This window comes from Ovis aries, chromosome 2 (genome assembly GCF_016772045.2).
Source record: "Ovis aries strain OAR_USU_Benz2616 breed Rambouillet chromosome 2, ARS-UI_Ramb_v3.0, whole genome shotgun sequence".
In the NCBI taxonomy this organism is placed as follows: domain Eukaryota; kingdom Metazoa; phylum Chordata; class Mammalia; order Artiodactyla; family Bovidae; genus Ovis; species Ovis aries.
This window is the reverse complement of record NC_056055.1, coordinates 92,604,903-92,625,443: the sequence shown is the minus strand read 5'-3', so window position 1 is coordinate 92,625,443 and position 20,541 is coordinate 92,604,903. Positions and strand designations below refer to the sequence as shown.

The following is a 20,541-nucleotide window of genomic DNA, read 5'->3' as shown; positions in this document are numbered from 1 at the left end:
GTCAAGATTCTGCCCCAATGCCATTCCCCTATACACCTAACAGACTATTGTTAAATTACATTGAGTCACCCTCACTCCCTAGAGAAATTATCTAGCTAAGCCAAGAAGAATCACATTGAACTCCAATGTTCCTTTTTTTTAAAGCCCTGAAGAATTTTAAACCAGTTGCCACACTGTGAGAAAGTGGACATCTTCCCTGACATCTAAAGAAAATACCTATTCCTACTTGATTTCTATTAATGTTTATGATATGTATTCTAGAGTCTAGTTCTGAGCAATTTGGATGGGGTGGGAAGGGAAATAAGAAGGGGAGGTGAGTAACTTGACAGCAGTCTGCCTATATTTTTCAGCAAAGCAGCTTCAAATTTACATGCAGAGTTGGACCAAGTATCATTAAGCTATTGATTTAGGAGGTAAAGAAAATTTAGCCTACAAGGAATAAATAGTACAATAATTCATTATGCTAACATGAAACCTCAGGAGTTTGCTAAATAGAACCTACTGAGTATGCATGGCCAACACTTTGTCTTTCAAATTAGGCCATTTTTATAGCCCACCATGAAGAGTGCTCTTTCTGAGTTTGTTATTACTTAAGCTTTGCAAGCCTAAAAGTGTATTCTCATGGTATATGAAGAAATAATTGATTTCTCCCTCTTCTTTGTTTTACATCTATGAATATGGTTTTTTTCATTATATATAATCAGAAAACTCAATGTCTGAGGTGAGGCTGGAAATTAACAACAGCCAAGTATTGATTGATTTGTTTTTCATTTTGTAACCATTTGCTAGATTATTCCTATTTTTTTAACATAACTAGAAGAAATGCTTTTATAGCAGCCAGCTACAACAGAAGTCAGTTTCTTTTTAAGCAAACTAGCACTGCTTGATGCTTTTTTTTTATGTTAAAGCTGAAAAGAAATTCACACCTAGTCACAGGATATATAAATTGTAGTTAATAAACCATTACTCTCTGTGAACATTATATTCTGGATTCCTACTATTATATATTCCTTAAATTAAAAAAATTTTTAAATCTCTTTCCATTCAGTGCAAGTAAAATAGGCTTAACAGTAATTGTTGATTTTTTTTGCCAGATTTTTTTTTTATTAGAATTGCATGGTAACTATCAAAATGGGTTTGCATTTTCTTCAGGAACATTAATTTTCAGATTAAATAAAATACATGGTCTTATTTTAAAGTAGACTCACTTTATACAACAGACCAATTTTTTAAATGAGCTACCCTACACTTAATGTCATTAGTAAACAATGCATTTATTCACACAGGAATACCAGGCTCATACATTTAAAACACTTCAGCATCTTGTTATGCCAGCTGAACCCCTACACAGTGATATAACCTAACAATAGATACTTATATAATCAAATGAGCATAGGAGACCAGATTTTCCAGCACAGATGCTGCCTCTTATCTAACCTGTCTAGGCTCAAGTCAAAATAGTGATCATTATCTCCATATGTTGAATCTCTATTGGTATTTTTCTGGAAAGAGTAAAAAAATTGATTGTCATCCACATATTTTCACAGAATTCCATGGAAAGTCTACCAAGTGAAATTTCCCAGAAGAAAATAGCTCTAGGGCTTATATCATAAAAGCTCTGGTATGTTACATTGCTTTTGCATGGAGGTAACAGTCTACAATGTTAACACCATTCACAGCTAACAATTATTAAGCACTTATAGGGAAATGTGCTAAATCCTTCATATGCTTAATCTCATTAAATACAAAAGCCCTATGGTAGATCCTATTTCCCCACTTTACAGTTAAAGAAACTGAGATTCCAAACAGATAAACAATGCTAGAAGATGGCAAACTCAGGATTCGACTAAGTCTATTTAACTCAAAGCAGAAAATCACCTCAGACAACTTTCTGACTTTCTAAAATAGTGACTTTTTTTTGGTCTTACTTTATACTTTCTGTTTTTCTTTAAAATAAAAGCACTAGCATTTGCTGGTAAACAGAAAGCTTTGACATTAACTTCAACACAGTTCAAATACCCATATAAGTTATTTGCAAGTAAATGACTTTCTTTATTTTAAACAATTGTCATATTGTGATACTTCTATGAGGTAAAATAATAAAAATTAGTAGATGCTCAAAAGTTGCATTAAATTCAAATTCTTACTTGCTATTATCATAAAGATGATAGTTTAGATTTTAAAATAATGATAAAAATATAATCAGTTTATAAATAAGGAAGGAATTTTATAAAATATAATCAAATATAATCTGGGATAAAAATCTATAATAATCATCTGAGCCCTTATTGCCACACCATGGCCAGCTTCAATCCACTCTCTGTCACGTACACACACAAACACACACAGCCATCAGATACGTCAGTACACTCTAGCAGCATTACCACAATGGAGATTTCATCTCTTATTAATTGCCCTCCAATGATGAGCAATTCTCTATCTCATGAGAAAGTTTATTCCATTTTTCAGTTTCCTCCAATTGCTTCAGTTCTTCCAAAAGTAATGGTTGCTCCCTAGTCTCACCAAATTAGGTAACTACAATTCAAAATAACTGGTCAGAATAACAATTACAAAATTTAAAATGTTCTCTCCCTTCCCATTTTATTTGTCCTTGTGAATTTATATCTTTAACTTCTTGACTGTGGTTTTAATGTTGTTTCAGGAGGGAACACAGACAAATACATGTCTTCAATGGTATATTTAAGTGGAAGCTCTTGAAATTTTTTCACTTGTATAACTAGCTCAAGAAAAGTCTCTTGTGATTTATTCATTTTGAGAGTTTTTAACTAGAATGCATAGAGTGGGTAAGTTTTGCACATTAAATATTTCACAGTCAGTTTCCTTATAAAAATACATTTGCATGTAAGCATAGAGTTTTTACAGCCTCTCAGGTGGCGCTGAGGTGAAGAATCCACCTGCCAACACAGGAGATGGAAGAGACTTGGGTTCGATCCCTGGGTCAGGCAGATCCCCTGGAGAAGGAAATGGCAACCCACTCCAGTATTCTTGCCTGAAAAATTCCTTGGACAGAGGAGCCTGGAGGGCAACAGTCCATGGGGTCTCAAAGAGTTGGATATGAATGAGCGACTAAGCACAGCACATATAGAGTTAAGCAAACAATTACAACACTGCAGTTTAGTGCAGATTGGAGATTTTTGTTCTATGAAAATAAGTACTTAGAGGAAAAAATAACTCATCATTCATAGTTTTTAAGTTAATTTAGATTGCATATACATATTTATATTACACATATGTATATATATATTGTGTATACATGTATATATATTTAGCATGGATTAATCTAGTTTATCGATTCATATTATGGCTCAGTAAGAAAGAAATTAGAAAAAGTCAGTTACCTGTGTTGTAATCTCAAAATAAATCAACGAGGGCTTCTCTGGTGGCTCAGTGGTGCTGACTCCACCTGCCAATGCTGGAGATGCAGGTTGGATCCCTGTTCTGGAAAGATCCCACACGCCGCAGAGCATCTAGGCCCCTGTGCCACAACTACTGAGCCTGCGCTCTAGAGCCCAGGAAGCACACGGCTGAACCTACCGCCTGCACGCCCTGGAGCCCGTGCTCTGCAGCAAGAGGAGCCACCACAGTAAAGAGTAGCTCCTGCTTGCCGCAACTAGGAAAAAGTCCACATGGCAACGAAGACGCAACATAGCCAAAAATAAATTAATTAACCAATGATAGTGACATCTGAAAGAGGAACCTTCCATCCGAGAAAGTCTGTAGTTCTTTTTGTTTCAGAATTTATTATAATAATAAATTATTGCTTCCAATTACTTCTAAATATTCTGCAAGTATTAGGATGATGAATAGCTTTGTTTTTGTTTGTATTTGAAACATACTTCACAAATAGTAAGTTGTGGGTTAATGTTAACCCTATTGCTAAAGTCCACCTGGTATTTAAGAGACATCTATGTTTGTATCTTTGTTCATTTGAGATATTAGAACATCTTCATTCCAGATTGTTAAATTTGAAAACAAGTCCACTTATATATATATATATTTTTTTTTTTTTTTCCAAAACGTGGATGCAGACAAACAAGACTAGCAATCTCCCATACATTTACCACAGAAAATGGTTTCAACAAATTTTTATCAGACAGAGCTCTGGCTGTGTGCATGTGGCTCTTGGTTCCCTGACCAGGGATCTAACCCACAACCACTGTGTTGGAAGCACAGAGTATTAACCACTGAACACCGGGGAAGTCCCAGGACTCTCAGTATTATAGCAAAGGCAAGCAGTGCTATTAGTAGAATCAAAAGGTTAACTAAGATGTCTGTTTTGGATAAATCTTAATGGTTAAATTTAGGTTAACACTTCAAAGCATTCTGCTGTTAAAAGATACCAATACCAAAATTTATCACAAAATATGAGAGAACACTTAACGTCACTCAAATGGCAACACAAATTTTTTGAATTATTTATTTTCAATTTAAGTTTCAATGAAAAGATAATGTAAGACATCCCCCTAAAGGGAGAGTTCATTTTTTGTGAATCATGTCTTTAAGCATCTAATTATATTTAAATAAGTAAAACACATTTTTTTTCTATATTGCTTTTAATTCTTCTACACCATCAAAAATAATTTGTATTAAAAGCTTGATGGACAAACTTCACACTTAAAAAAATTAAGCTAAAAATAACTAACCCATGTCTCAAATACAAAGTCATAGAAATCATTCCAAATTTGAGATAGCTCTGTGTTCAGTGTATTTTCAACAAGTTTAAAAATTCACAGTTCATTTGTAAAGTTCTTTAACTCATGAATGCTGTATTTTATATTTTCTTTTTTGTCATGATATTTTGCTTTAGATGGTAGAGGAGAAAGCCGGTTCATGAAGAAAAGAAAAAAGAATGGAACAAGGAAAAGGTGATTAAGAACAGAAGGGCTAAGGAAAAATAGAGGCCTTGAAAAGTGAAGAGTGAAAGGAAAGTAAGAGACAATTGTTATGCTTGGCAGTGGAAAAGGAGCCAGGAAACTCTCTGTGGGGAAAGGAAAATGGAGCAAATAGTGCACTACAGTTATCTGTTTTGGGTGCAGGGAGAGGGGATTGAGAATTCTGCAAGTAGTATAATCCCACAATAAGATATCATATCACAATAGAAATGGACAAACCACATCTATAAGAAACAACTTGGGTGGATTTTATAATGAACAAAATAATACATATTGCATGGCTTCACTTCTAAAAGCATAAAGCAAGTACAACTAAATGATAATGTCAAAGTCAGGATTGTAGGTAGGAGCAATAGTGATTGGAAGGGGGCACTGTTGACACTTCCAATATTTTGGTGCTGTTCTGTTTTTTGACCTGGAAATGCTTTCATGGGTTTCACTTTGTGTTAAGTCATTGAGCTTTACGTTTGCATTTTGTACACTTCTCTGTTTAGGTGTTTAATTCAAAGTAGAACTAAACAAAGAAGTACTGAGGAAAAAAAGCAACAAGATAATGACAAAGATGCAAAGCTAAATACTCAACTTCAGTCACATGATTATTAAGGCTCAAATACTAATACTATTTCATCTGTATTGACATAACTACCCAGGAAAATATGTGTTTAATTAAAAAAAATTAAACCAGTGAACTAAAAAAAATTCAGATGTCAATCTTTTTAAATCCTTTCATTGAATTAAACAAAACAAGTTTTAAGTAAACAAATGCTAACTACTGTACACAGCATAGGACTTAATGGGGGAATGATGAAAGCATTCTTATTAAATCAGGAACAAGTAAAATACATTCTTCACCATCATTATTGTTGAACACTCATTCATTCATTCAACAAACATTTATTTAGAGTCAGCTGGTGCTAGGCACTATTCTAGGCAGCTGGGACAAATCTTTGTACAGGGCAGCTAAATATCCTGCCTTCGTAAAGCTTACAGTATTAGGGGAAAACCAATAAATAGGCAAATAAATCTTAGATAGGGATAACTGCCATGGACAAAAAACAAAGCAGAGAAAGAGAGAAAGAGTGAGAGATGTAAACATTTGAAGAGAAAGAATTATCATTATTAGTAGATAGTAAAGTAATTTACTTAGAAAGCCCAAGAGCATCAGCTAAAAAGCTATTCCAAATATCAGTAAAATGATCAGGAATAATATTAATATTTAATCAATAGCCTACATATATGCAAACAGCAACTTAGAAGATAAAATTTAAAGATCCAATTATAAATTGTAAGAAAAAGGTAAAACATCAGGAATAAAATTGACAAGTAATATATTAGCTCTATACGATGATAACATTAAAATATTATAAATGAACACAAAAAAGGAGATAAAAAGGCATACTATATTCTTAGACTATAAAATTTAAGTTCATAAATAGTTTAATACTCTAATATTTAGTGTTCTCTTTTATCCCAGTAAAAATAGTTAGACAATATTTTTGGAATTTGACAAGAAGCTTATAAAGATCATATAAAAAAACAATCAAGCAAGAATGGCCAGAGAATTCTGAAAAATAAGAGTCCTACTCATTTAAAGCACTAAAATATTCCAAGTGGAATGGGAATAGCCATTCCAGGTATTAAGACATTGAAAAACTACATTAGTTAAAAGGGTATAGCTCGGTCCATGAATGTGTGTGTCTGTATCAATGAAAAATTAATAGACCCAACTATATAGGGGAATATAATAAACAATAAAGGAGGCATTACAAATAAGTGAGAAAAAAAAGACTAGATTATTCAATAAATAGTGTAGAAAAAAATACCAAGAAAACACAACTTTGTAACCATACTACATACCTCATACTGAAGTAAATTCTAGGTGGATCAAAAATGTACTGTAGGAAAAAAAAGTCATAAAACTTCTCAGGCTTGGGAAAAGCCTTTTAAAATATTATACTTAAAAGAAATACATAAAATATGTAAACCATATAAACTCAAAATTTTCTGCATAATAAAACAAAAGCATAAATCAAGTCAGATATGCAAATTCAGGAAAAATACTTGCTACTTGTATTACAATAATTTGATTTCTTTAATATATTTAATGATAGGAACCTTCAATTTTTTAGAAGTCATTTAATTTTTTAAAAATCTCCCCAAATGGGCAAAAAACATAGACATTGCACAGAAAAGAAAAACAAATAGTCCTTAGATTATGAAAGGATTTTACTTTCCCTTATAGTAAAAGAAATGCAAGTTAAAATAGCAGTGTGTATGTGTGTGCTCAGTCCTGTCTGACTCTTTGCAACCCCTTGGACTGAGGCCCACCAGGTTCCTCTATCCATGGGATTCTCCAGGCAAGAATACTGGAGCAAGGTTGACATTTCCTACACCAGGGAATCTTCCCAACCCAGGGATCAAACCTGAAACTCTTGAGTCTCCTGCATTAGCAGGCAGATTCTTTATCACTGTTGCATCTGGGAAGCCCCCCATTCTACACTTGATCTTAGCCAAAAGTCCTCAATAAGATACAGTTTTTAGAATTTATCAGAGTGAAAAACAGGAAAGTTAAATACACACTGTATTGTATTGTCCTGTGTGTCAGAAGACAGATACCTTCATAAATTACTAGTAGGGGTGTACGTTGATATATGTTCTCAAAATTTTTAAAGTGTAAATCATTTTATTCAGCATTCCACTTCTAGGCGTGTTTGCTACAGACATGCTTGCACAGAGAAAAATGACGCCTATAAAAATAAGTACAAAATTGTTGATAATAGCAAGATATTGGAAAGATCTTAAATGTTCATCAGTAAGAAACCAGCAAATAAATATTACAGGATGTTAAAACTGAAGTTTCCTCCAGGACATATGTGAAGTTCCAAAGACAGATTGTTATGTATTGAATTTACAAAGTGCATTAATAAAAAATTTCATCAAATCTAAAAACTTTTGTTCATCAAAGAACACAATCAATATGGTGAAAAGGCAACTTACAGAAATGGAAGAAAGTATATGCAAACTATATACCGGAAAAGCAGTTAATATCCAGAATATATGAAGAACTCCTATAACTCAACCATAGAAAATCAAATAACACAACATAAAAATGGGCAAAGGACTTGAATGGACATTTCTCCAAAGACTGCATACAAATTGCCAACAACCGTGTGAAAAGATGCTCAGCATAATAATCATCAAAAAATGCAAATCAAAACCACAAGGAGCTATCTCTTCACACCCATTAGGAAAAGTAAACTAACAACTGTTTGTCCAAATTTGTAAAAGTTGAAACTCTTGTACACTCTTGATAGGATTGTAAAATGATTGCATCGACTGTGGCAAACAACATGATGGTTCCTCAAAAAGTAAAACTAGAACTGTATGATCCAAGCAATCCCACTCCTGGACTTATAGCCAAAAGAACTGAAAGCAGGGTATCAGAGAGGTATTTGTCCACCCATCTTCACAGCAGTACTATTCACAACAGCCAAGTAATAGAAGCAAACAGCAAGGATAAACAAAATGTAGCTTATACATACAGTAGAATACTATGCATCCTTAAAAAGGAAAGAATTTCTGTCACATGCTACATGGATGAAACTTAAGGTATTATGCTGAGTGGAATAAGCACCAATATGCAAAGTCTGCATGATTTCACTTATATGAGTCATCTAAAGTAGTTGAGTTGATACATATAGAAAGTAGAATGGTAGTTACCAGGTTTGGGGTCAGGAAGAAAAGGGGAGTTGTTTAATAGGTATAGACTTTCAGTTCCGCAAGATAAACAAGTTCAGGAGATCTGTTCCATAACAATGTAAATAAACACTACTGAACTCTACACTTGAAAATGACTAAGATGCTAAATTTTATGTGTTTTCTACCGCAATAAAAAAAAGTAATGACTAACACTTAATCCATCATTACTAACAAGCACTTTATATGAGTTTAATCTTTTAAACCTTACAGGAACTCCATGAGGAACATAGTGCTGTTATCTCAGTTTTACAGATAAGAAAAGTGAAGTTCAGAGAGTTTAAGTAATTTCACTTGTAACTGAAAAAGAAGGATGTGAATCCAACCAATTGATTTCTAGAGTCTATTTCTCAAAGAGCTAACCATGCTACTTCCTTACCAACTACTCAGAGCCAATTTCAAGACTGGTGGATGCCTCAGCCAGATCAAGCTATAAAATTAATTCAGAGAGCCCAGAAGTAAACCCACACACCTGTGATTAACTAATCTACAACAAAGAGAGCAAGAATATACAATGGAGAAAAGATAGTCTCTTTAACAAGTGGTGCCGGTAAAGCTGGACAGCTATGTGTAAAACAATGAAATGGGATAATTCCCTTACACCATATATGAAATAAACTCAAAAATGGTTTCAAGACTTAAATATAAGGCAAGATACCATAAAATTCCCATAAGAGAACATAGGCAGAACACTCTGACATAAATTGTAGCAGTACTTCCTTAGATCAGTCTCCCAGGGCAAAAGAAATAAGAGCAACAATAACCAAATGGGGCCTATTCAAACTTTGCACAGGAAAGGAAACCATCAGTAAAACAAACAAACAAACAAAAAACAACCTCTGGAACAAGGTGCGGAGTGGGGAGGCCCACAGGAAATATTTGTAAATGATGCAGCAAACAAGTTGATATTCAAAATATACAAACAGCTCATAAAATTCAATACCAAAAAAACAAGCAATCCAATCAAAAATTAGGCAGAATACCTTAATAGACATTTGCAAAGAAGATGTACAGAGGGCTAACAGGCACATGAAATCACATCCAATATCACTAATTATAAGAGGAACGCAAATCAAAACCATGATGAAGTATTGCCTCACACCCTCAGAGTGGATGTCATCAAAAAGTCTACAAATAATAAATGCTGGGGAGGATGTGGAGAAAAGGAAACACTCCTGTACTGTTGGTGGGAATGAAAGTTGCTGCAGCCACTGTGAAGAACAGTATGGAGGTTCCATCAAAACCTAAAAACAGGATTACCATATGATCCCACTATTCCATTCCTGAGCATATAACTGGAAAAAAATAAGCAAAAAGCCTAATATGAAAAGATATATGCACCTCTATTTGCAACACTACTTATAATAGCCAAGATGTGGAAGGAACCCAAGGAGTCATCAACAGATGATTAACTTTAGAAGACGTGGTATGTATTTTACACATATATATGTATGTATACATACATGGAATATTAGTCATGAAAGAGAATGAAATAATGCCATTTGCAATGATGTGGATGAAGCTTGTGGAGAATAATGTAATTAGTGAATTAGAAAATACTACATGATATCACTTATATGTGGAACCTAAAATAATAATACAAATGAATGTTTATACAAAACAGAAACAGATTTATAGGAAACACACTTGGGTTACCAAAGGAGAGAGAAGTTGGGAAGGAACAAGTTAGTAGTATAGGATTAACAGGTATAAACTACTATACATAAAATAGATAAGCAATGAGGATTTACTGCATAGCACAGGGAATTATACCCATTATCTTATAATAACCTATAATGGAATATAATCTGCAAAGAAACAGAATCACTATGCTATATACCTGAAACGAATAATATTATAAACCAACTATACTTGAAAAAAGCACTTCAAAGTATGAAACAACAGAGGAGTTTGTGAAGAGTTTTTGGGTTTTTTTTTTTTTTTTTTGGAGAGAAGTGTTGCACTGATGTGAAGGTGAAAGAATGAGGGATTTCTTCTCTTTCAGCTCAAGGAAGCAACAGGTCCAAATGCAAAACTTCAGGGAGCTATCTTTTGTCTATTATGAATAATGCTGCAATGAATATTTTTTATGTGGATATATGTTTTCATTTCTCTTGGGCATATCAATAGAGACAGAAAGTAGATTAGTAGTTGCCTAGGGCTGTGGAGAAAAGGGACTGACTGCTAATGTGTTTTGTGGGGTGATTAATATGTTCTAAAATTGTGATTTAAAAACTCTGAGAATACACTAAAATTCATTCAATTGTATACTTTAAATAAATACTATGATGTGAATTGTACCTTAATAAAGCTATTATTTTAAAAATTTAAAGAGGATGCCAAACAGTAATCAAGATAAATAATAGTTAATGTAAGATTTTTAGAAGTCAAAATTAATGCAGAACCAATCCACGTTGAACAAAATATCAAAATTTTAAAGAAAGAGTTGTTTGTTTGTGTTTAGGACGTTACATTATTGTGCAAGGGAAGAGTCATTTCTAATCAGCCTTCCTTTCAGGCCAGCACAGCCATTGTGTTCTTCCCTCTAGGCATGTTGATGTGGGTTGGCAAAAGTATGCAAACACATTGGGCAAAAGCAAGGCTTTATAGGGCTTTCCTGGAGATACAGTGGTTAAGAATCTGCCTGTCAATGAACGGGACGTGGGTTGCAATCCCTGGCCTGGGAAGATTCAACATCCTATGGAGCAGATAAGCCCGTGAATCACAGCTACTGAAGCCCACAGGTTCCAGAGTCCATGCTCTACAGAAAAAGAAGCCACTGCAATGAGAAGCCTGCACACCATAACTAGAGAGTCAGGCCTGCTTGCCACAACTAGAGAAAGCCCATGCACAGCAATGAAGACCCAGCACAGCCATAAATGAATAAAAAATTTTTAAAAGAAAGTAGAATTAAATTTTTGTTTAAGTGAGGCTTTATATATACTCATAAGGGGAAGCTTTTCACTTTCTTTCACTTGGTTCAAAATATGGGAAGATAATTTGTTAACTGTATAGAGGGGTGCACATCTTCCTTTTGCCTCAGACTCTATTGTAATTGAGCGAAGTACTAGAAAAGAGCTTTTATTGAGAACAGTGGGACAACTTGAGATATGTAGCCTGTAGAGGACCCCATGGGAGCTGAGAAGTCCACAGGATAAGAAATGGGGGTTAACCAACCACTTAATGATAAAGCCAAGAGAGGTCTGTTGTGTTGAGTAGACCACAGTCCCAAAATTGTCAGGGTAAAAGATAGGACCCTCTAATGGACAAGTTATGGACATTAAAGAAGAGCCAGGTTGAGAACATCTTTAGAGGGTGAGGGGACCCATCACTGAATAACCATGGAGGGTGAACTACCTGGCAGGGAAATGTAAGCTGAGGCAGGACAGGAAAGACCCTGCTGAAAGAGAAAGCACATGGCCCATGTCAAGAGTGTTGTATTACATGGGACCCTGCAGGGGTCTGAAAAGCCCACCAGAAAGTCTACTTTAGACATATGCTTGGTCTAGCGGGCATGAAAAGATCTTGATAACCCAGATAACCACGATGGTGTAATCACTCACCTAGAGCCAGACATCCTAGAATGCAAAGCCAAGTGGGCATTAGGAAGTATCACTACGAACAAAGCTAGTGGAGGTGATGGAATTCCAGTTGAGCTATTTCAAATCCTAAAAGATAATGCTGTGAAAGTGCTGCATTCAATATGACAGCAAATTTGGAAAACTCAGCAGTGGCCACAGGACTGGAAAAGGTCAGTGTTCATTCCAATCCCAAAGAAAGGCAATGCCAAAGAATGCTCAAACTACCACACAATTGCACTCATCTCACAAGTAGCAAAGTAATGCTCAAAATTCTCCAAGCCAGGCTTCACCAGTACATGAACCGGGAAATGCCAGATGTTCAAGCTGGATTTAGAAAAGGCAAAGGAACCAGAGATCAAATTGCCAACATCCGTTGGATCATCAAAAAAGCAGGAGAGTTCCAGAAAAACATCTGCTTCTGCTTTATTGACTACACCAAAATCTTTGACTGTGTGGATCACAACAAACTCTGGAAAATTCTTTAAAAGATGGGAATACCAGACCACCTGACCTGCCTCCTGAGAAATCTGTACGCAGGTCATGAAGCAACGCTTAGAACTGGACATGGAACAACAGACTGGTTCCAACTCGGGAAAAGAGTATGTCAAGGCTGTATATTGTCACCCTGCTTACTTAACTTCTATGCAGAGTACATCATGAGAAATGCTGGACTGGAGGAAGCACAAGCTGGAATCAAGATTGCTGGGCGAATTATCAATAACCTCAGATATGCAGATGACACCACCCTTATGGCAGAAAGCAAAGAAGAACTAAAGAGCCTCTTGATGAAAGTGAAAGAGGAGAGTCAAAAAACTGGCTTAAAGCTCCAAATTCAGAAAACTAAGATCATGGCATCTGGTCCCATCACTTCATGGCAAATAGATGGGGAAACAGTGGAAACAGTGACAGACTTTATTTTGGGGGCTCCAAAATCACCGCAGATGGTGATTGCAGCCATGAAATTAAAAGATGCTGGCTCCTTGGAAGAAGAGCTATGACCAGCCTAGACAGCATATTAAAAAACAGAGACCTTACTTTGCCAACAAAGATCTGTCTAGTCAAAGCCATGGTTTTTCCAGTAGTCATGTATGAATATGAGAGTTAGACTATAAAGAAAGCTGAGCACCAAAGAATTGATGCTTTTGAACTGTGGTGTTGAAGAAGACTCTTGAGAGTCTCTTGGACATCCCTTGATCAAACCAGTTCATCCTAAAGGAAATCAGTCCTGAATATTCGTTGGAAGGACTGATGCTAAAGATAAAACTCCAACACTTTGGCTACTTGATGCGAAGAAGTGACTCATTGGAAAAGACCTTGATGCTGGGAAAGATTGAAGTCAGGAGGAGAAGGGGATGATGGAGAATGAGAGGGTTGGATAGCATTGCTGACTTGATGGACATGAGGCTGAGCAGGCTTCGGGGGTTGGTAATGGACAGGGAAGCCTGATGTGTTGCAATCCATGGGGTCACAAAGAGTCAGACATGACTGAGTGACTGAACTGAACTGAGAGGGCATGAGGAAATACCGCTTGAAAGGGATCAGGCCAAATATCTTGCCCTTCCGTGTCCTCCCAGTTCTAACCCTGGAGGGCTCAAAGACTAGCAGATTTCAAGGGTCAGGGGTAGGGGTTTGGAGGAGCTCCATAAGGAAGAAGAGTTTCACATTAAAACAACCCTGTCCCTTAAGCTTGGTGTGTTATGTCAATTTTGAATTGATTATCTCTGAATTTTGACTAATCTCTAAGATGGTGCATTCTGATTTTTGAATTCAGTTTGGGTTTGGACAAAATGACTATAGGATTATACAATCTCTTAAAAGGGAGCAAAAAAGTCGTGGAGAATCTGCCCAAGCTTCCACCTTAGGGGCAGGGGAAGATTATGCCTACCGATTATATCTTGTGAGTCTCAGTGACATAATTATTCATGGATATAAAATAAAATATTATGCACAATTAAAAAGGATGCTGCAGAGGTATATGTTTGTATATGGAACTACATTCAAGATATAATAACTTTTTAAAAAGCATAAAACTGTGTATGGTGTATGCTATCATTTTTATTTAAAAGATAAAATATTTATGCATGCATTTATATGTATATATACATGCATACATGCTAGGTCACTTCAGTTGTGTCCAACTATTGGTAACACTATGGGCTGTGGCCTGTGAGGCTCCGGTGTCCATGGGTTCCTCCAGGCAAGTATACTGCCCTCCTCCAGGGGATCTTCTCAACTCGGCCCAAATCCACATCTCTTACATCTCCTGCACTGACAGGCAATTCTTTACCACTAGCACCACCTGCGAAGCCCATATAAACATGTACATATTTATGTATTTTATATGCACAGAAACCATTCCTTTTTGGAGATTTATACTAGAACTGGTAACAGTAATTGTCTCTAGGGAAAGGATCCATATTGATGGAAGGCAAGAGTAGGAAGAATACTTAACTTCTCACTAGACACACCTTTATATATTTTGCATTTTGTACTGTGCATTGCCTATTCAAAAAATTAACGTTAATTAAAAAGAAAATAAATGATTTCAGGCTTACACATAAGGATGGCCAAATGAAATCATATTACAGAATTGACTACAAAAAAATAGTAAACACTAGACAAAAAATGTCATATATTCAAGGAAGGGGGCATAGCCTAAGGCCATTTTTTTTAAAAAGGAGGCATGGGAGGAAGTGGTTAAGACTCCATGCTTCCAATGCCAGGGGCACTGATTCTATCCTTGGTGAGGGAAACTAAGATCTCACATGCCATTCAGCGCAGCCAAAAAGTAAAAATTATTGAAAAAAAAAGTAGCTAACAAAATAAGAAAAGGATTTTAGAAGACAGCATGATGTATCTCAGCATCAACCTCCAACCTGCTCTAACCCCACCTAAACTGCACTGTTGAGGTCACTGAGGGGTTCTCTCTGGCCTTCCTGTTTTCTGAAAGGGAAAAATGAGAATTAACACAAGGTATAGGCAGATGAGAGATGTAAATATTTCATCTGTAGCTGAAAGAAGTTAAGTGGATGACACAGTTTAGAGTTAGAGCAAAATGAGCAACCAGCTAAAACCCAGAATTAATTATGTTTATCTACCAAATCACAGGCATCATTATCCGTCAGAGAAGTAACTATCATCTTTGGCACAAAGGGTTAAGAAAGGTCAGAATACAGTGCTAAGGGATCTCATTCAATAGGAAACATACCATTAGAAGTAAGCAACTTTCCCTTTTCTTTATCCTGACTGGAGAGTAGTGGAAATGGTTCCTAAGGAGAAGGAGATGATAAAAAGCAAGTGAACAATGATGTGAAAGAAGTGAGGTCTACACTCAGAATTAAGAAACCACCTTAATTCCAAGTAAATTCTTCTTTAAGAGTGAGATATACCACCACTGCCCAAGCAGGAGCAATGAACCTTGGTAGAAAATCTTTAATATAATTTATGAAGTGATAGCAGAACCCAGATGTTCACATAATCTTGAGTTCTCCTTCTTCACTTTGCCATCTTGGTTAGAGAGAAAAAAAAAACCTAGAACACTAAATTCCTAGCTATCAACTGTTTATGAAGAAAAAGCAAACTGGTTTTAGTTAAAGTAGCAAGTTATCAAAACATTCCTTTAATTACAAGAAAACAAATACAGATCCAGACATATCTCCATGCACATGCATAATGAAAATAAATAGTAGGCAATAACACAAACATATTAGGAAGGGAGGAAAAGCATATAAAAGACCGACATTGAACCAAGACTAGAAAAAAGTATAATGCAAAAAAAGTGAATTAATTTCTCTGCAAAGCTTTACCATGTAGAGTAAACTTAAGGAAAACAAGAACTCAAAAATGAGTTTTAAAACAGCAGAATGAAGAAAAGAGGGATTGCAAACCTAAGGAAGTAGAGAGCTAAAACAATGTCATAACGAATTAATAATAAGTTTTAAAAGCAAGAAAGAACTGATCTGAGGTAATCATAGGAATGTAAATGAATAATAAGGAAGTTAATAAATTGGAAGGTCATGGCACAGTGGTAAAGAATCTACCTACCAATGCAAAAGATGCAGGAGACGTGGATTCCGTCCCTGGGTTGGGAAGATACCCTAGACTAGGAAATGGCAACCTGCTCCAGTATTCTTGCCTGGAGAATTCCATGGAGAGTCTGGTCGGGCCCCCTACAATCCATGGGATCGCAGAGTCTGACCGGATTGAGCATGCACACATGCATAGAAGTGGAAAACGGACAAATTCCATGTAACAGAACAGTGTCTCTTAGGTTAGAAAATTCAGAGAAACATAGCAATGTACTCAAAGACATAATTTCTTTCTTTTTTTTTTAAATTAAGGAGAATCTTTCTTTGAATTGAAGCAAACGTTTAATCTGCAGATTGAAAAGTAACATATATTTTAATTAGGAAGACTCATCTCTGAGATAAATCCACAGTTAAATTACCAGTCTTCAAGAATAAAGAATTCGTCAGGCACCTGAAAAAACAGAGCAAATCTCCAACAAAGGGAAATATCCATTCTGGTCTCATATTATTCCGCAGTAATAATCAGTGACAGATGTCACTGGAAAATATCTAAGTAATTTTGGAGTAAAGGAATATAACAGTAATGTAAATGTCCAACATACACAAAGCATACATGTATACAAGATAAACAACAGCAGTATGTAGAATAAGCAGATGTTTTCAAACATGAAAGAAGTCTGAAAATACAACACCCATGCACACCTCTTCACCAAAACCACACAAAACATAAACCAAAAAAAACAGAGGAACACATGCTACTTGTTAATGAAATCCAAGAGATGATGGAAAAATAAAGAGAAAACTCATAAAAAGTCTTGGACAAACACTGAACCAATTTAAAATATGTCTAAATTATAGAACAGGATGTAAATGTAAAAAGCCTGGCAATATATAAATAATAATACAAATAACAAGACTGAGAGGTAGGAAGAGGGGCAGAGAAGTTAATATCTTCATCTTTCTTTTTTTAATATAAATTTATTTATTTTAATTGGAGGTTAATTACTTTACAATATTGTATTGGTTTTGCCATACATCAACATGAATCTGCCACAGGTATACACATGTTCCCCATCCTGAACCTGAACCCCCCTTCTTCCTCCCTCCCCGCACCATCCCTCTGGGTCATCTTTCAAAGCAGGGAAACAGTCAATCCATCTACAAATTGAAGTGGGTAGGTTTTAAAGCTATGACTCAATATTTGCATGTTTTTAGTCATCTTTTCTTAACTTTAGAGGGATCTCTTAAGAAATAATATAATTCATATTGGATACAACGTTTATTTGAAATTTAGCAGTCCATTCCAATTCATTTCTACTTCATTTGACTTCTTTCTAATTCATTACTTATTTATAAAAATAGTAAGTATCATAAAATAAGAAATAGCAAGTATTGTGTGCTAATAATTGTTAAAAGGGGATTGGGGTGATTTTTATAAAAATGCTCTTTTTACTTTTCTGCATGACTTAAACTCATTAAAATGAGTAAGTGTTACATTTACAAAATCAATGATGAAATTTTCTTTAAAAATGAACAGGAAAGATAAAAACAAGGAAACATTTCAGTTATTTTAATAAACTTATATTGAGCTCAATAGAAACAGTGTTGTAATTTAATTATTTCTCAGACTTAAGATTTTCTGTGCACTCAGATATATCTCATCTTCAAATTCCAGATAAGCACTTCCATTTGAAAATCATTTGATTCTGTAAACAGAATTTAGCATGCAGGATAAGTCCAAACACTTAAATTACTGACTTGGCTGCTAAATCAACAGTATAGATGTGATTCAGGGTTGGAGCCAGAGGAAATGATGAAGGTTTGAGAGCGGAGTTATTACATTATAATAAGAATGTTAAAAACTGCTTCTGGTTTTATGAAGTCATCTTTTGTTCTGTTCCCTCTGCTTATTCCTCCACCCATTTGAATTGGTCCTCGTTTCTTTGCGGGAAGCTCGTTTTTACAAATGCTCTCCTCACATACATAAGTATGACACATTCAGGTTAAAAACAATACTCACAGAGCATGAACTATAGAACTACATAGGCTTTTAAAATATATATATATATATATATATATATATATATATATATATATATATTCATACAGGCTGCTTATGGTGTGTGTGCTCAGTCACTCAGTCATGTCCAGTTCTTTGCAACCCTGTGGACTGTAGCCCACCAGACTCCTCTGTTCATGGGGTTTTTTTCAGGCAAGAATACTGGAGTGGGTTGTCATCTCCTTCTCCAGGAGATCTTCCTGACCGAGGAATCGAACCCATGTTTCTTGCATCTCCTGCATTGGCAGGCAGATTCTTTACCATTGCATCATCTGGGGAGCCCGTGGGCTACTTACTACATAAAAATTTCCTTCTCAGACTCCTTAGGATTTTTAGTTCATTACGTGAGTTCTCTAAAGTCAAAGTGGCTGGCACAACTTTATTTTGTCTTTGTAAATCCTAGAGAATAGATGTTACAGATACTCATTTACGATGAGAAATATTTTTTTTCACTACATGGATGTAGTAAGTAGTATAATGATCCTCCCTTAAAATGCCTATGTCCTAACCTCTCAATTGTGTAAATATATAGCAAAGGGAAATTAAGGTTGCAAATGGAATTAAGGTTGCTAATCCGATGACCCTGAGATGGGAAGAGTATCCTGGATTATCCAAGTGGGCCCAATGTAATCATAACAGTCCTTATAAATGAGAGAAACGAGAGTCAGTATCAGAGGCATACGATGTGAGGAAGACTCCACCACCATCATTGCCTTTGAAGATGTCAAGGGGCCACCAGTCAAGGAATGTGGGCAGTCTCAAGGAACTAGACAAAACAATGAAACATATTCTTCCCCTCAGCCTCCAGAAAGCAGGCAGCCCTCCTAACAACTTGAGCAAAGCCCCGAAAGACCTGGGCTTATGACCTACGAAGTTTTTGTTTTAAGCCATTGCTTGTGGTAAGTTGTTGCAGCAGCAGTAGGCATCTAATCCAGTAAATAAAAGGTGAAGACACAGCACAACCTTTCTGCATGGGCCATGCTTCTGAATTTCCATGGATACAGGGCAGGCTTTAGGCAAAACAAAAAGTAGCTGTCTAAAGTAACTTGTTCCCTCTCAGCATCTTACTGCTCCTTTTGGGTAACCTTGCCTAATAAAACCATAGGATTTAAAAAAATAAAAAGGGCACTGTCTGCTATATACGTATACTACACTGCCCTTCCAGGACCAGGCCATAACTCATGTTTCACTTTCTGCCCCCTACCATTCATTTCCAAGACCTAGGTGGTGGGTGAAACAGCTGCAATGAGAGAGAGTGGCATGCACAAAAAGGCTGGCTGTCTGAGCATAGAAACAAGGCAAGAGATTCATTATCCAGAAGACAGGCAGTCCAAGGAAAGAGTTCCATCTTTTGTCTTCCTGGGGAGAATATAAGAGGGACAGGGAAGCAGAGCAGAGAGGACACAAGCACAGCTGGCAAGTAAATCCTCTAGCCAAAAAAAAATGAGCAAATGCCTAGGCAGGTAAATATTCCCTGATATTAAACAGGAAGTTGAAAGGCAGGTATTGAACACCAGGACAGGGGATGAATAAGATCTGTGCATGGTCATAACAGGCAGTTAATTATACGAGAATCTAGTAATCCCCACTAGCAAAGAAAAGGGAAAACAAAGTAGGAGCTCTCTAACTAGAAAATTATGGTCAAAGTAACAGCAATAAAGTCTACAAATTGCTGGGCAGTTCTTGAAACAATCTTTATAAACTGTTAACACCTCAAATAATGTGATGTCTTAACCTTATTAAAGTGTTATCAATGTAAAGCTTCTTAAGTGAGGTGAAGTGAAGTGGCTCAGTCGTGTCCAACTCTTTGCGACTCCATGGACAGTAGCCTACCAGGCTCTGCTGTCCATGGGATTTTCCAGGCAAGAATACTGGAGTGGGCTGCCATTTCCTTCTCCAGGGGATCTTCCCAACCCAGGGATCGAACCTGGGTCTCCTGCATTGCAGACAGACGCTTTACCGTCTGAGCCACCAGGGAAACCCAAGCTTCTTAAGGAGGGACTGGAATAGAATGTATTCTATACTTTGGGTAGGCTGTGTCAACTAACATACTGCTGCATAATGAACCACATCAAAACTCAGTGGCTTAAAGCAGTAAGCATTTATTATTCCTCGTGTGTCTATGGGTCGGCTGGGCAGTTCCTCTCTTGGCTGGCATTATTCATATAGCACCCGTGGAACCTGCAAGCAACTCTCCTGATTTT

The 20,541-nt window shown here is 36.1% G+C and overlaps 1 non-coding gene across 1 annotated transcript; it reads right to left on the bottom strand.

The window, feature by feature from the left end:
• Positions 1-20,243: 20,243 nt before the first annotated feature.
• On the bottom strand, positions 20,244-20,315 carry TRNAC-GCA (transfer RNA cysteine (anticodon GCA)). Its single transcript has one exon. It is a non-coding gene; the product is annotated as a tRNA-Cys (tRNA).
• Positions 20,316-20,541: the final 226 nt, after the last annotated feature.